Genomic DNA, 12,322 nt, shown 5'->3' with positions numbered 1-12,322 from the left:
GAGACATGCAGGCCTTGGCTTTCCTGGTATGGCTATTTTACTTACGAAACAACTTCTATTCTGTTAGCCCTGCCACAAATGACTGGATTTCACTTCACTCCCAGGAGTGGTCAAATGGGCTTCTACTTTATGTGTGTACATCACTTTCTTCATGTGCCCATCAGTTATTAAACACTCAGGATGCTTTCATTATTTTTTTTCTTTTTTTGTTACAGATATTATGTTCTAAAATCAAAGTTACAGGGAAAATTATTAGAAGGCCATTTTAAGATACCCATTTGTAACTCTAGAGTCTTTTAAAAGAAATGTTCTAGAAGTGTATATCCCGTTTGAAACACATATATGTGAAGAGTCTTTTAAAATAGTCATAGAAACAATAATTCATAAAGTATTTATTTTGGGAATTAGGCTAGTAGATGCATTAAATTTCTTTTTTGTATTTAATTTCCTATCAACAATCGAATTCTTTTTATGTATAATTTTTTAATTTAATACAATTTATTCAATTTGTATCCTAGCTGTAGCCTCCAACCTCATTTCTCTCAATCCCACATCTCCTCCCATGCCCATTCCCCAGTCCACTGATAGGGAAGACCTCTTCCCCTTTTATCTGACCCTATCCTATCAGGTCTCATCAGGACTGTCTTTCATAGTCTTCCTCTGTGGCCTGGTAAGGCTGCTCCCCCATCCCTACTAAGGGGGAGGTGATCAAAGAGCCAGCCACTGAGTTCATGTCAGATATAGCCTCAACCATACAATGGAAAAAAGACAGCATCTTCAACAAATGGTGCTGGTCTAACTGGATGTCTACATGTAGAAAATGCAAGGAGTTCCATACTTATCACCTTGTACAAAACTAAGGTCTAAGTGGATCAAAGACCTCAACATAAAACCAGACACACTAAACCTGTTAGAAGAAAAAGTGGGGAAGAACCTTGAGTTCGTTTGCACAGGAGACAACTTCCTGAACAGAACACCAACAGCACAGGCTCTAAGAGCAACAATCAATAAATGGGACCTCATGAAACTGAAAAGTTTCTGTAAAGCAAAGGACACTGTCATCAGAACAAAACAACAGCCTACAGATTGGAAAAGGATCTTCACCAACCCTGAATCTGACAGAGGGCTAATATTCAAAATATATAAAGAACTCAAGAAGTTAAAAAGCAACAAATCAAGTAATCCAATTAAAAAATGGGGTACATAGCTAAATAATCAAATTCTTTAAGGGCAAGATGACATCCACCAAATAGGAAGGAGAGAGAATGTTAATTGTGGAGCATAAGAGAGGTGGCTAGTTGTCCGCCACAGAACTAAGTGGCTAAATAGGACTAGAAAAGAACAAATAATCCTGAAGATGAAGATACCAAAGATCATCTTTAATGCTCACTCTGAAAACATGAAATAGTTTCTTACTTACTTACATTAGAATGTTGACATAGATTTTATTAAAAAAGAGGAAGGAGTATTACCGAGTTTTAATCTTTTGTTTAGCATCTACACATTTAATCTTTCCTGATTCACTGCTAAATATCTTTCTTCTTGTATGCATGCAAGAAACACACTGAAAATTATCTTCAAGAGTCTTTGTAAAATTGAATATATTAAAATTTTTATAGTCATATGTCCAAATAAGTCATTTAAATGAATTGACTAGAATTCTATAATTAGAAACTGGTTTTCCTGATTGAGAACACAACAAAGAACAAAATGAAATTATTCTAGATAATCAGATATAGATCTAAAATTATACCAACCACATTCTCAAGCTCTCTAAGAATTGCACCGGTTAGATAAAACCAATTAGAACCTCAGTGATCCATGTACTAGATACAGTTAAGTAAGCTATTTATTCACCTGCAGAGATGTAATCACAAGATAACTACTTTCCATTTGTTTTTTGTTATCAAAATCACAGTGGAGTAGACTGTCGATCTAATTAGAATTAACAGTCTCTTTACAAACACTCTTATTTTTCACATTAAAAATTACTTTTTTCTTCTTAAATCACCAAATGGCAACTCTAAATGATTTCCTGAATGAGCATGTCACATGAATAAAGTTTTAAAAACTCAAAATAACTGGTACTAATGCAATCTAGGATTCTCTTTCTGGTTTTCACCCAATTTCACTTCTAGCAACTCTGCACTTGAGAGCCCAGCCATGAAGATATTCTAATCCAGTGTCACTTTGGGTGCTCTATGTATTGGAAGGTAACACTTCTGTACAAGGTGGTACCGAATGAAAATTACAGCATTTCACACCAGAAAGTCACCCCTCTGTCAATGCAAGTCAAGTGTCTAGAACAACATGAGTTTCCATGTTTTTTTTGAGTTATTTTTCAATATTTTATTTTTACTTTTGCATCATCAATTTATGTACTCAATATATTTAATGGAAAACAAAACCTTCTGTACATAAATAACACTTGTTATAAAACTGAGAACATAATGATCAGTAATGTACATCAGTTATCTGGTCAGGTTAGAGATTTTCATTCTAATAATATGGCAAAAAAATAGACTCAAAAACTTTTAGTTACTCAAAACAACCTACTGTGAATTATGGACTCATCTTCACACACATTTTCCTGATGTAACTTCCTTAATAACACATTAAATATATGGTTATTTATTTATTTATTAAGTTTTTATTTTTTTAATATTGGTCTATTTACTTTGTATCCCAGCTGTAGCCCCCTCCCTTATTCCCTCCCACTCTCTCCTTCCCTCCCTCATCTCCTCCCTGCCCCTCTCTAAGTCCACTGATAGGGGAGCTCCTCCTCCCCTTCCATCTGACCCCAGCTTATCAGGTCTCCTCAGTACTGGCTGCAATGTCCTCCTCTGTGGCTTAGCAAGGCTGCTCCTCCCTGGGAGGGTGGGGTGAGGTCAGAGAGCCAGCCACTGAGTTTATGTCAGAGACAGTCCCTGTTCCTTTTACTAGGGAACCCACTTGGATACTGAGCTGCCATGGGCTACATCTGTGCAGGGGTTCTAGGTTATATCCATGCAGAGGGGTCTTTTCTGAGACTGATTCTCCAACCAAGGATCATACATGGATATAACCTAGAACCCCTGCTCAAACATGAGGTTTTGCTCCCTTCCTAAAAGCATGGGCAGAATTCTGTGAGTAGAAGAGGGTTCAAAAAAAAGTTTCCATAGCCCACTTATGGCGCTGTCCTCAAAGAAGCTGGCCTACTAGAAGTGCCAGAAGATCTCACCAGTCAGTAGCTCTCTTCATCGTTAGATAACCACCCTCTAAGGAATAAGACTGTGCTAGACTTGATACAAATCATGTGGTTTATGCTGGGCACTCAATTCTCTCCTCCTAGAAGTCTGGTTTGAAGTGCATATTACGCAGAGGGCCTGAGTATATATGAGACCAGCATCTGGTAAATTTCTGAGCATTCTCTAATGAGCTTCTGAAAAACAATATCATTTGTCACAGAAATGATTAGCTACATCCTCAATAACCTAATAAGAAAAGACTCAGAATTGCTGCCTTTCTTTCCTGACCATGACCTATGGGCCTCTTCCCTTTGCTCATTTTGCTCTCTTATCTTTCTCTTGTTAAATCATAGCCTTGATTTCAACTATAAGCCAAGGTTTCTAGGTCCTCTTTGAGAATCTCTAAACTATGGAGGCAAGCTGAGAACCTTGAAAATGATGCAGAGAAATTCTATTTCACTGAGACTGCCTGAATGATATCATTTGTTCCTAGACATATCCTGACCTGGGACATGGTGTTGGTCTAGGTTCCATTCCATCATAGCTACTATGCATAGGAATAGAGAATTTAATCCCCTCTTCTCTTTCTTTCTACAAAGTCTAGAAGGTAGATAAGGAAAAAGATGAAATATAAAGATACTCATAGGCTCTGATGCTCAGCATTGTACCCATCAGACTTCCAATTGTCTCCAGAAAGACTGATGCAAATGGGGAAGGATCTGGAATACTGGAAATATTCATGGGTAATGATGCTTACTTACCTAGAACAATCTAGACTGCAAGACTAAGTAACAGAAAATGCAAATCCGATGCAAAGAAAATGAGACAGTGTCACTTCTAGGTCACAAGGAGCACTGCTTTATTTTGAGATATTTCCCTCATTAAACTAGAAGAATGATGTATAGTGACTAGACAAAGGCATGGATTCTGGGGACAGACGGCCTCTTTATCAAGTCCTACTTCAAACAATTCCTGGTTGTGCTACCTCATACAAGTTATTCAGCATATTTTCATTTCTAATCATACAGATAAGAATTTATAAATGGAAGTCCATGTAAACTTGTATATTGTAACTCCTTAAAATGTGTTGTCACTACTTTAGCTAGCTGTATTGATCAATGTATTATAGAGCAATTTCACCTACATTCTTAACTATTTTTAGAGTAGGTCAGATTCATAGTGAAATAAAAAATTACTCCCTAAGTGTCATTGTTAGCATCCTCCCCACAGTGGCCTATTTGCTACAACCGAACCTAGAAACACATGTCTTTGTTACCTAAAGTCCACAGTTTTCACTAGCATTTATTGTCAGTGTTGTATACTCTATATGTTGGACCAATATACATATAACTATATTCATCATCATATCATATAGTGTATTTTCAACGCCATGAAATCACTCTTTAGAGATGCTATTTTTTTGTCATGAGTTTTAAAAAGAAGAGTAAGTTTAAAAAGGTTTTGAAATACTGAAACAAGCTGAGCAGCATCCAGGTACATTTTAGCCTAGTTGCAAACCAATATAAAAGAATGAGTGTTGGTGAGTAATATGCAGACATTCTGGAGTGAAATGCATTTGAAAAATATTAAGGTAAATTTCTACTTCTTTCAGACTTCCTTAAAATGGCACTGTTCAATATGGGTTTCCAGAAGACATATATGGAATGTCAAATTTCACAAACTCACATAATCTCATGTCTCTTTTTATTTGAAATACTATTTAAGACCAGTTTCTTGTCACTCCAGTTCCAACAGAAGGCTTATAACCTGCTTTTCTATTGAGTACATTTTAGTGACTACGGATGCGAAAATGAATGACCACGTCTGTGAGGTTTCACTAGGTACCCAGTTAGCAGGAATAAGGAGAAAAATCCTGACAAAACTGTTTATATCAAGCTCTGCAAACAAGTACAGAGAAGAAATAAACAAAACCTCTGGGTGGTGAACAGATAGGGAGGCCAAATGAGTACGTCCCATCTTCCAGCTGACTAAGGAAAGAGAGACAGCGCAAAAGACCCTTGAGAATATTATGTACAACACAAGAAGATCGAGGAGGGCATGCATGCATTGTGGGGTCACATGTATCTATCTCACTTGGGGGTACTTATGGTTAAAGGGCAAAGTCTCCTTGTTCCTAAATACCTTAATGGTATTACAACACTTTAAACAAAAGAAATTTCAAAAAAATATACATGCAATCAATTCAATTTGAAAGAACCATGACTGACTGAAGCGCAGGAATTGAGGTGCACTCAGGAGACAGTTGCATGTGAAGTTCCCCCGGCAGGCTCATCATCCACTTGGTGAGATGCTAATAAAGGTGAGGCAGCTAGTTCAGAGGGTGCGAAGTAAAGAGCCTGTCATTCACTGTCAGTGTAAAGTGCCTGTCTATAATTCCCTCAGTAACAGCTTTATATATCACAGCATATGCTAATTAGTCTTCATGCCTAAGCCTACAGATTTGATGTACTCAGAATTTCTTTGCTTCGTTTTGTTTCTATTTTTTAAAAAGTATGCGAGTGGAGCTGGCCTTTCAGTGCTTTGTCATTTGCTGTGCTTACATAATAATCAATTATGCTAACTTTAAAATTTCTAACAGTCCAATTTGTTATGTTCTCTAAATTCATTTTATCATATCTAAATTTTATTGGCATATGGGTTGGAGAACTGAAAAAAATGACACCAGTAAGGGTGAAAATAATAATATTCATGAGATTTAAGTAGATCAGTGCAGACATTTTTAACAGGAGATGTTCAATGAAATTTAAATAGACTGAACCCATGGCTTTGTCAAAAGATATTTTAAAGGGTCTTGATTGTGAATAAAAAATAAATTCACAAATTGCATATTTAGAGGAATGAACTGACAGAAAATATTTTTGAAGCTGCATTAATGAGAAACAGTAGACATTAAGATGTTCATTGGACAATCATTTTTGAAAGTAAAATAAAATACTACCATATTAGACTATAGTGTTAGTATTTCTAGAATATTCCTGTACCCATATCATTGTTTAATCATTACTATAAGCATATAAGGGAACCAAAACCATGAAACATGATTTTTCTCTCACATATGGTAGTAAGACACTCAGGTATGTAATAACTTAAAAATAATGTTCATAGTTCAAGAAATCACTCTATTATTTACAAAAAATAAATGTATGCTATTAAGATCAAAGCTTATTACATTTTTGACAAATATATGTACCTATGCACTCATTTTATTCTGCGTTTTCCCCACCTTAACACCTGGGATCAGTTTTCTCATTCTTAAACTGCAATTAAAATCCAAAGCATTATTTAATATCAGTAAGCCACTCATAAAAAAAAAGATATTCTATTGACCTGTCACCTAGAAGCCAGTCTCTAATAAATCTTACAGAAAAATTATATGTAAGCTCAAATCCCACTTCTAAGTGTAACAGAAACACACTGAAGTAGGTGACTATGATGTGGGGTGACATGAGCCATTTTCTGCTCCTCTAGATAACTGAACATCTATAGAAAGGAAAATTTTGATCTTCTTTGTTGAAAGCAGGCTTTAAAACCTGGTATATGGCTTCAGCAATATATACGACAATAAGAACACTTAGTCAGGAAGCATTTGTTTAATAAAAGTCATTTCTAAATTATCATACAATTTGCTCACATTTGTCATGTTTCCCAATGCAGAAAAAGTCACAACACACTGGAAAGCAGGAAGGAGGGGACTAGGTGTCTGTCTTGGACCCTAGTTCTATTTCTGCCGCCAGCTGGTGGTCTGTAGCCTTATCATACACAGAAGACTGGTGGTCCACAGCACAGCCTTTCTGCTACTCATCTTTACACTGGGATTGGATTATTTCCATAGCCATGTCTTTGCCTGTGCAACTGTAACACTACAGGGTCCTCAGCTCTCTAATATGGACTTGGTGGTGGGCTCTTTGGTCACCTCCCCTTTAGGGGGGAGGGTAGACAGCCTTGGCAGGCCACAGAGGAAGACAGTGCAGACAGCCTTGATGAGAGGCTGATAGGCTAGGTTCAGACAGAGGGGAGGAGGTCCTTCCATATCAGTGGACTAGGGGAGGGACCTAGGGGGAGCAGAGGGAGGGAGGGTGAGACTGAGAGGAGATGAGGGTGAGGGCTACAGCTGGGATACAAAGTGATTAAATTGTAAGCGATAATAAATAAGTAAGCAAGTAAGTAAATGAATAAATAAATAAATAAGAAGCTCTGAATTGCCAACAAAGTGAAAATCAATCAATCAAACAAACAATGTAAGCATTGTTTAGAGACATTGTTCACTGAATTAAAAACAGTGACCCATGCTGGAAGAACTAAGGCAAACAGAGATTTTGTAGTTACCTGAAAGAAAGTTCTAGTACACAGTAAGCACAGGATTGTATACTCTCTGCAAAGTTCAGCTACATACGGGTCCATGCTGCTCTACGATTACTCAAAGACTGCAACAATATTTTAATACTCTGAATGTCATTTCTTTACTGGAGCCCAAGTTTTAGTTCATTGAAGTCTCAGACCAGCCTGGGGTCCAGATGGAAATAAAAGTGAAGATAACGTCATTTCAATTGTGAAAGAGAAGCTTACAGACTGTTGAAGTCGGAGATAATGGCTTATAGAAATTGTGTGTAATGTTGCATTAACTTGTAATTATCATCATTACTAACCTCACAGGCAAACACCCATAGTGCACTCTGAGGGGCACAGGAACTGCATGAAGGGCATCACCTGTGCCCTCTAGGAGCATGCCCACAAAGTTCAAAAGCAGAGACTTTAACACTCAGGACACAGAGAACACTTGAATTGTGCTATGAAGCTTTGAAATAAGAAGAAATGGATAGATATAACTTTCAAAACCAAATCTCTCTCTCTCTCTCTTTCTCTTTCTCTCTCTCACACACACACAGACACACACACACACACACACACACACACACACGTGACTTTTCAAGTTGAAGAACAAGCAAAGCAAGAAATACAAGAGGAATCTATCAAGTATTAACTGAAAAATTTCCTTTATTGCTGAATCCCAATGTAAAACATCCAGAAATTTCTTACAGAAGCTCATTTCCTCATCCTGGACAGTAATGATCAAACTGACACTTCTGACATTGGCAAGCCGTCAGCTTTAAGAGACAGGAGATAAGACTGCTCTGACCATATATTCAGCTTATTTTTGAGTACGCTGGTCCCTGCCTCTCCCTCTGTTTGCTCTGCTCCTGAAAATATGATTAATACCTGTGCATTAGCACAACTCTGCATTGTAAGCAAGGCCAGAGCTCCTTCCCAGCAAGGCTGAGGGATGGAGTTAATGAGAAGTGAGGCTGTGGGGAATGAACAGGAACATGCCAATGCTGAGGTAATTGAGCATGAATATCAAACACTGACTTGGGAATGATCTTCATTTGCAGAAGGAAGGCTGATCAGCTGGTATGCAGGTGGGACTTGCACAAATCTGCATTCCAGCCAATCCCAGAATCTGCATTCACATCAGCCTTGGATCACTTACGATATTTATTATTCTTATTACTATTTTTAAATTAACTTTACATCCTTGTTGTACCCGATCCCTCCTACCCTCCCAGTCTCATCCAACTTGCCGCCCCCCCTCCCTTTTCCTCAGAAAAGAGGAGCTCCCTTTGACATCCACCCCAGCTCATCAATATGCATCAGGACTGAGTTTGTCCTCTTCACCTATTGCCTGGCAAGGCAGTCTCACCAGGAGAAAGTGAACAAAAAAGCTAGCAAGTGAGTCCTTGCCCACGCAGTGCCCACTTCCCTTAAGAGAGGACCCACATGAGGCCTAAGCTGCCCATCTGCTACATCTTTGTAGGGGGCCTAGGTCCAGTTCATGCATGGTCCTTCGTTGATGCTTGAGCCTCAGCAAGCCTCTCTGGACCCTGGTTAGTTGGCTCTGTTGGTTTCCTTGTGGAGCTCCTGTCACTTCCAGGTCCTTTTTTCTCCCACTTTTCCACAAGATTCCCTTAGCATCATCCAATGTTTGGCTGTGAGTCTCTGCATCTGTTTTAAGGTGCTGCTGGGTAGAGTCTCTCAGAGGATAAATCCTATCTGCAAGCTTAGTATAGTATGGTTCATAGTGACAGGGGTTGCCACTCTCCCAAAGGCCAATTTTAGTTAGGCCAGGCTTCAGTTAGACATTTCCTCAATTCTGTTCTTGTAGGCAGTGTAAACTTTGGGTAGAAGTTTTTGTGAGTGGGTTGGTGTTCCCCTATCTCTGCTATTTTTGCCAGCTCTAACTTCCTTTTCTTTCCCTTTTCTCATCTTCCTTCCTGCCTTTCTTTCCTAAAATATTCTTTCATTGTTTTTTTTTTTGAGAATTTTACACAAATCTCCACCCCAACTCTCTCCTACCTCCAGCTCTGTCTTTCCTATTCCATCCCTCTTTTCCTTTAAATATGTACACACACACACACACACACACACACCAAATACAAATGCACACAGGCTGGGGAGATGATGCTAGTATCAGGGGCCTTGCCCCAGGAAAAGGTTGCCCTCTTTAATTTTTTTTTTCTTTTTAGATTTTGTTTATGGGTATGACTGTTGATCCAAATGAATGTTTGTGCAAGGGCACCTAGGAATGGGAGTTACAAATCCGTAATCAGTAACTATTGTAACTGACTACTATGCAACACCATCATACCCAATTGGAACTTTCATATAATTTTTAAATGTCGAAGACCTGGGGAAGATTTGCACAATAGTGAAGAAGTGTGGATATTCCTTTGTTTTGTTTTTCTTTTTCTTCCGTTTTCTTTTCTAGACAACGCTTTTAAATTATTTTTATTATCATTATTTATTACAATTTATTCATTTGTATCCGACTGTAGACCCCTCCCTCAAACCTTCCCAGTGCAACCCTTTCTCCTTTATCCCTCCTTATGTCCCTCCCCTAGTACACTGATAGAAAGGTCCACCTCTCCTACTATCTGACCCTATCCTATCAGGTTTCATCAGGATTGCCTGGATGATCTTTCTCTGTTTCCTAGTGAGGCCACCTTACCAGGGAGAGGTGATAAAAGAGCACGGCACTTACTCCATATCAGAGACAGCCTCTGATTCCCTTACTAGGGAACCTATATGTAGACTGAGCTGCCCATGGGCTACATTTGTGCAGGAGTTCTAGGTTCTCTCCATGCATGGCCCTTGGTTAATTCATCAGTCTCTGCAGGAACTCCAGGGCCCAGATTTTTTGGCTCTGTTGGTCTCCTTGTGGAGCTCCTGTCCCCTCCTTGTCTTTCTATCTCCCCCTTCTTCCATAAGATTCCCTGCACTCTGCCCAAACTTTGGCTCTGAGTCTCAGCATATGTTCCAATACCCTGCTGGGTAGAGTATTTCAGGGTCCCTCTGTGGTAGGTTCGTGTCCTGTTCCCTGTCTTCTTGTACTTCCAATGTCCATATTGTTTGCCCTTCTGAATGGGGATTATGCCTCTTCCCTAGGGTCATCATTGTTGTTTGGCTTCTTTAGAACAATAGATTTTAGTATGCTTATCCTATATTATATGGCTAATGTCCACTTATAAGTGAGTATACACCATGTGTGTCTTTCTACATCTGGGATACCTCACTCAGATGATCTTTTCTAGTTCCCACCATTTGCCTGCAAATTTCATGATTACCTTGTTTTCAATTGCTGAGTAGTATCCCATTGTGTAAATGTGCCACACTTTCTGTACCCACTCCTCCACTGAGGGACATCTAGGTTGTTTCCAGATTCTGGCTATTATGAATAAAGCTGCTATGAATGCCGTTGAACAAAAATGTCCTTGTTGTGTGGTTGAGCGTCTTTCAGATATATGCCAAGGAGTGGTATAGCTGGATCTTGAGATAGTGCTATTCCTAATTTTCTGAGAAAGTGACAGATTGATTTCCAAAGTGGTTGTGCAAATTTACCTTCCCACCAGCAATGAAGGAGGGTTTCCCTTTCTCCACAACCTCTCCAGCATGTGTCATCCCTTGATTTTTTGATCTTAGCCATTCTGATGGGTGTAAAGTGGAATCTAGGGTCGTTTAGATTTGCATTTCCCTGATGACTAAGTGTTCCTCTGCTATTTGATATTCCTCTGTTGAGAATTCTGTTCTCAACAAGGATTATGCATGGAGATAACCTAAGACCCCTGCACAGATGTAGCCCATGGCAATTCAGTATCCAAGTGGGTTCCATTGTAATAGGAACAGGGACTGTCCCTGACATGAACTGATTGACCTGCTCTTTAATTACCTCCCCCTGAGGGGGAAGCAGCATTACCAGGCCACAGAAGAAGACAATGCAGCCACTCCTGAGGAGACCTAATTGACTAGGATCAGAAGGAAGGAAAAGAAGACCTCCTCTATCAGTGGACTTGGGGAGGGGCATGCATGCAGAGGATGGAGGAAGGGAGGGATTGGGACGGGAGGAGGGAGAGAATCATAGGGGGGATACAAAGTGAATAAAGTGTAATTAATAAAGAAAGAAAAAAAAGAAAAAAAAAGAGAATTCTGTTTAACCCTGTACACCCCCCTCCCCTTATTTTTTTTGTTTTGTTTTGTTTTGTTTTGTTTTTTCAAGACAGAGTTTCTCTGTGTAGCCTTGGCAGTCTTAGACTCACTTTGTAGACTAGGCTGGCCTCAAACTCACAGAGGTCTACCTGCATCTGCCTCCTTGAGTTCTGGGATTACAGGCATGTACTACTGGGCCCGCCTAGTGTGGCTATTCTTAATCTCAATTTGTATTTAGTAGTTTATTTTTAAAAAAACTAATGTTATAGAAAAAATTTCATTCTAAAATTCTAGGTGTACACCGAGGCACACATATGTAAAAACTTATTTCTAAAGACATTTCAATAGAGTTTACAATGAGAGAAAACAGATACACTTTAAGTACATTAATTGAGAATTGGTTAGGTAAAATATTAATATAACCCATTCATTAAATAAGATTAACGTATTTGTAAAAATATATAATAACCAGAGGGCATAAGTAGCAATAAGTTGTTAAATATGTTGTAGTAAACTATAAATATATTGAATACATATAAAACATGCTCGCTTAGCCTGATTAATGCATATCTGATGGTGATAGAATTTCTCCAATA

General features: G+C 38.7%; 1 protein-coding gene across 7 annotated transcripts in view; it reads right to left on the bottom strand.

Moving 5' to 3' along the window:
• The window catches only part of Tpk1 (thiamin pyrophosphokinase 1), a 378,233-nt gene that overhangs the window by 214,402 nt on the left and 151,509 nt on the right, over positions 1 to 12,322 (bottom strand). The window lies entirely within an intron of this gene.

This window comes from Meriones unguiculatus, chromosome 3, assembly GCF_030254825.1.
Source record: "Meriones unguiculatus strain TT.TT164.6M chromosome 3, Bangor_MerUng_6.1, whole genome shotgun sequence".
In the NCBI taxonomy this organism is placed as follows: Eukaryota; Metazoa; Chordata; class Mammalia; order Rodentia; family Muridae; genus Meriones; species Meriones unguiculatus.
The sequence above is the reverse complement of the archived record's forward strand: the minus strand, read 5'-3'. Positions and strand labels throughout refer to the sequence as shown.